Here is a 5,994-nt window from a genome sequence, read left to right on the forward strand (position 1 = left end):
GGACTGAGGATTGAGGATTGAGGATTGAGGATAGAAGATTGAGTATTGAGGATTGAATGTTGAGGATTGAGGATTGAGGATTGAGGATTGAGGTTGAGGATTGAAGATTGAGGATTGGGGATTGAGGATTGACGATTGAGGATTGAGTATTGGGGATTGAGAATTGAGGATTGAGGATTGAAGTTGAGTATTGAGGACTGAAGATTGAGGATTGAGGTTTGATTATTGAATATTGTGAATTGAGTATTGAAACATGAGTATTCAGAATATTCTATTGAGTATTGGGAATTGAGGATTGATGGTTGAGTCTTGAGGATTGGTGGCTGAGGGTTGTGTCTTGAATATTGAGGATTGAGGATTGAGGATTGAGGATAGAGCACTGAGGATTGAAGATTGAGTATTGATGATTGAATATTGAGGATTGAGGATTGAGGTTTGAGGATTGAGGACGAGGACTGACGGTTGAGGATTGAGCTTTGAGGATTGAGGATTGTGGATTGAGGACTGAGGATTGAGGATTGAGGATTGAGCATTGAGGATTGAAGATTGATGACTGGGGATTGGGGATTGAAGATTGAGTATTAAGGATTGAAGATTGGGGATTGAGGATCTAGGATTGGAGATTGATTATTGAGGATTGAAGATTGAGTATTGAGGATTGAGGATTGAGAATTGAGAATTGAGGATGAGGACTGAGGGTTGTGGATTGAGGTTTGAGGAATGAGGACTGAGGGTTGAGGATTGAGAATTGAGGACTGATGATTGAGGATTGAAGATTGAGGATTGTGGATTGAGGATTGAGGATTGAGGATTGAGGATTGAGGATTGAGGATTGAGGATTGAGAATTGAGGATTGGGTATTGAGGATTGAAGAATGAGGATTGAGGAATTAGGATTGAGGATTGAGGATTGAGGATTGAAGATTGAGGATTGGGTATTGAGGACTGAAGAATGAGGATTGAGGATTGAGGATTGAGGATTGAAGATTGAGGATTGATGATTGAGGAATGAGGATTGAGGTTTGAAGAATGAGGATTGACGGTTGAGGATTGAGGACGAGGACTGACGGTTGAGGATTGAGGTTTGAGGATTGAGGATTGAGGATTGAGGACTGAGCCTTGAGGATTGACGATTGAGCATAGGGGATTGAAGACTGAGGACTGGCGATTGAGGATTGAAGATTGAGGATTAAGGACTGAGGATTGGGGATTGAAGATCTAGGATTGGTGATTGATTTTTGGGGATTGAAGGTTGAGGATTGAGGAATGAGGATTGAGAATTGAGAATTGAGGATGTGGACTGAGGGTTGAGGATTGAGGCTTGAGGAACGAGGATTGAGGATTGAGGATTGAGGACTGAGGATTGACGATTGAGTATTGAAGATTGAGGATTTATGACTGAGGATTGAGGATTGAGGATTGAGGATTGAGGATAGAGGATTGAAGATTGAGTATTGGGGATTGAATATTGAGGATTGAGGATTGAGGATTGAGAATGAGGGCTGAGGGTTGAGGATTGAAGTTTGAGTATAGAATCCTGAGAATTCAGGATATTCTATTGAGCATTGAGAATTTAGGATTGATGGTTGAGTATTGAGGATTGAGGATTGAGGATTGAGGATTGAGTATTGAAGATTGAGGATTGATGATTGAGGATTGAGGATTGAGTATTGAGAATTGACGCTTGAGGATTGAGTGTTGAGGATGTAGGATTGAAGAGAGAGGACTGAATGTTGAGGATTGAGTGTTGAGAATTGATGCTTGAGGTTTGGGATTTGAATATTGAATATTCTGGATTGAGTATTGAACCATCAGAATTCAGGATGTTCTATTGAGTATTGAGAATTGAGGATTGGTGGTTGAGTATTGAGGATTGATGGTTGAGGGTTGAGTGTTGAATATTGAGGATTGAGGATTGAGGATTGAGGATTGAGTATTGAAGATTGAGGATTGAGGATTGAGGATTGAGGATTGAAGATTGAGTATTGAGGATAGAAGACTGACGATTGAGGATTGAGGATTGAGGATTCAGGATCGAGGATTGAGGATTGACGATTTAGTATTGATGATTGAAAATTGAGGATTGAGGATTGGGTATTGAGGATTGAGTATTGAGGTTTGAGGACTGAGGACTGAGGATTGTGGATTGAGGATTGAGGATTGAAGATCGAGGATTGAATATTTAGTATTGAGGATTGAAGATACAGGATTGAGAATTGAGGATTGAGGATTGAGGATTGAAGATTGAGGATTGGGTATTGAGGATTGAAGAATGAGGATTGAGGATTGAGGATTGAGGATTGAGTGCTGAGGATTGAAGATTGAGTATTGAGGATAGAAGACTGACGATTGAGGATTGAGAATTGAGGATTGAGTATCGAGGATTGAGGATTGAAGATTTAGTATTGAGGATTGAAGATAGAGGATTGAGAATTGAGGATTGATGATTGAGGATTGAAGATTGAGTATTGAGGATTGAAGGTTGAGGATTGAGGATTGAGGATTGAGGATTGACGATGAGGGTTGAGGGTTGAGGATTGAGGTTTGAGGACTGTGGACTGACGATTGAGGATTGAGAATTGAGGATTGAGGATTGAGGATTGAAGATTGAGGTTTGGGTACTGAGGATTGAAGAATGAGGATTGAGGATTGAGGATTGAGGATTGAGGATTGAAGATTGAGTATTGAGGATTGAAGATTGACGATTGAGGATTGAGGATTGAGGATAGAGGATTGAACGTTGAGGACTGAGTGTTGAGGGTTGAGTGATGAGAATTGATGTTTGTGGATAGAGGTTTGAAGATTGCAGTTTGAGTATTGAGTATTGAAAGCTGTGAATTGAGGATATTCTATTGAGGATTGAGGATTGACAACTGATAGTTGAGGACTGAGGGCCGAAGATTGAGGACTCAGGATTGAGGATTCAGAATTGAGGTTTGAGGAGTGAGGATTGAGTACTGAGGATTGAGGATTGAGGATTGAGGATTGAAGATTGAGAATTGAAGACTGAGTATTGAGGACTGAAGATTGACGATTGAGGATTAAGGATTGAGGATTGAGGATTGAGGATTGAGGATTGAGGATTGAGGATTGAAGATAGAGGATTGAAGATTGAGGAATGGGGATTGAGGAGTGACGATTGAGTATTTAGGATTGAGGATTGAGAATTGAGGATTGATGATTCAAGATTGAGTATTGAGGATTGTAGAATGAGGATTGAGGATTGAGGATCGAGGATTGAAGATTTAGTATTGAGGATTGAAGATAGGCGATTGAGAATTGAGGATTGAGGATTGAGGATTGAAGATTGAGGATTGGGTATTGAGGATTGAAGAATGAGGATTGAGGATTGAGGATTGACTGTTGTGGATTGAAGATTGAGTGTTGAGGATAGAAGTCTGACGATTGAGGATTGAGAATTGAGGATCGAGGATTGAGGATTGAAGATTTAGTATTGAGGATTGAAGATAGAGGGTTGAGAATTGAGGATTGAGGATTGAGGATTGAAGATTCAGTATTGAGGATTGAAGATTGGGAATTGAGGATTGAGGATTGAACATTGAGGACTGAGTGTTGAGTGTTGAGTGATGAGAATTGATGTTTGTGGATAGAGGTTTGAAGATTGCAGATTGAGTATTGAGTATTGAAAACTTTGAATTGAGGATATTCTATTGAGGATTGAGAATTGACTACAGATTGATTAGGTCTGTGGTCTGAAGATGGAGGATTCAGGATTGAGGATTCAGAATTGAGGTTTGAGGACTAAGGATTGAGGATTGAAGATTGAGTATTGAGGATTGAGGATTGAGGATTGAAGATCGAGGATTGAGGATTGAGGATGAGGGCTGACGGTTGAGGATTTATGTTTGAGGACTGAGGACTGAGGATAGAGTATTGAGAAATGAGGATTGATGATTGAGGATTGAAGATTGAGTATTGGGTATTGAGGATTGAAGAATGAGGATTGAGGATTGAGGTTTGAGGATTGAGGATTGAAGATTGAGTATTGAGGATCGAAGACTGACGATTGAGGATTGAGGATTGAGGACTGAGGATTGACGCTTGAGGATTGAGGGTTGAGGATGTAGGATTGAAGAGAGAGGACTGAGTGTTGAGGATTGAGTGTTGAGAATTGATGCTTGAGGTTTGAGGTTTGATTATTGAACATTCTGGATTGAGTATTGAACCGTAAGAATTCAGGATGTTCTATTGAGTATTGAGAATTGAGGATTGATGGTTGAGTATTGAGGATTGATGGCTGAGTATTGAGGATTGATGGCTGAGGGTTGAGTGTTGAATATTGAGGATTGAGGATTGAGGATTGAGGATTGATTATTGAGGACTGAAGATCGATTATTGATGATTGAAGATTGAGGACTGAGGATTGAGGGTTGAGGATTGAGGACGGGGACTGACGGTTGAGGATTGAGGTTTGAGCATTGAGGATTGAGGATTGGGTATTGAGGATTGAGTATTGAGGTTTGAGGACTGAGGACTGAGGATTGTGGATTGAGGATTGAGGATTGAAGATCGAGGATTGAAGATTTAGTATTGAGGATTGAAGATACAGGATTGAGAATTGAGGATTGAGGATTGAGGATTGAAGATTGAGGATTGGGTATTGAGGATTGAAGAATGAGGATTGAGGATTGAGGATTGAGGATTGAGTGCTGAGGATTGAAGATTGAGTATTGAGGATAGAAGACTGACGATTGAGGATTGAGAATTGAGGATTGAGTATCGAGGATTGAGGATTGAAGATTTAGTATTGAGGATTGAAGATAGAGGATTGAGAATTGAGGATTGATGATTGAGGATTGAAGATTGAGTATTGAGGATTGAAGGTTGAGGATTGAGGATTGAGGATTGAGGATTGACGATGAGGGTTGAGGGTTGAGGATTGAGGTTTGAGGACTGTGGACTGACGATTGAGGATCGAGAATTGAGGATTGAGGATTGAGGATTGAAGATTGAGGTTTGGGTACTGAGGATTGAAGAATGAGGATTGAGGATTGAGGATTGAGGATTGAGGATTGAAGATTGAGTATTGAGGATTGAAGATTGACGATTGAGGATTGAGGATTGAGGATTGAGGATTGAACGTTGAGGACTGAGTGTTGAGGGTTGAGTGATGAGAATTGATGTTTGTGGATAGAGGTTTGAAGATTGCAGTTTGAGTATTGAGTATTGAAAGCTGTGAATTGAGGATATTCTATTGAGGATTGAGGATTGACAACTGATAGTTGAGGACTGAGGGCCGAAGATTGAGGACTCAGGATTGAGGATTCAGAATTGAGGTTTGAGGAGTGAGGATTGAGTACTGAGGATTGAGGATTGAGGATTGAGGATTGAAGATTGAGAATTGAAGACTGAGTATTGAGGTCTGAAGATTGACGATTGAGGATTAAGGATTGAGGATTGAGGATTGAGGATTGAGGATTGAGGATTGAGGATTGAAGATAGAGGATTGAAGATTGAGGAATGGGGATTGAGGAGTGACGATTGAGTATTTAGGATTGAGGATTGAGAATTGAGGATTGATGATTCAAGATTGAGCATTGAGGATTGTAGAATGAGGATTGAGGATTGAGGATCGAGGATTGAAGATTTAGTATTGAGGATTGAAGATAGGCGATTGAGAATTGAGGATTGAGGATTGAGGATTGAAGATTGAGGATTGGGTATTGAGGATTGAAGAATGAGGATTGAGGATTGAGGATTGACTGTTGTGGATTGAAGATTGAGTGTTGAGGACAGAAGTCTGACGATTGAGGATTGAGAATTGAGGATCGAGGATTGAGGATTGAAGATTTATTATTGAGGATTGAATATAGAGGGTTGAGAATTGAGGATTGAGGATTGAGGATTGAAGATTCAGTATTGAGGATTGAAGATTGGGAATTGAGGATTGAGGATTGAACATTGAGGACTGAGTGTTGAGTGTTGAGTGATGAGAATTGATGTTTGTGGATAGAGGTTTGAAGATTGCAGATTG

The sequence above is a fragment of the Calliopsis andreniformis genome, unplaced genomic scaffold (assembly GCF_051401765.1).
Source record: "Calliopsis andreniformis isolate RMS-2024a unplaced genomic scaffold, iyCalAndr_principal scaffold0046, whole genome shotgun sequence".
Classification (NCBI taxonomy): domain Eukaryota; kingdom Metazoa; phylum Arthropoda; class Insecta; order Hymenoptera; family Andrenidae; genus Calliopsis; species Calliopsis andreniformis.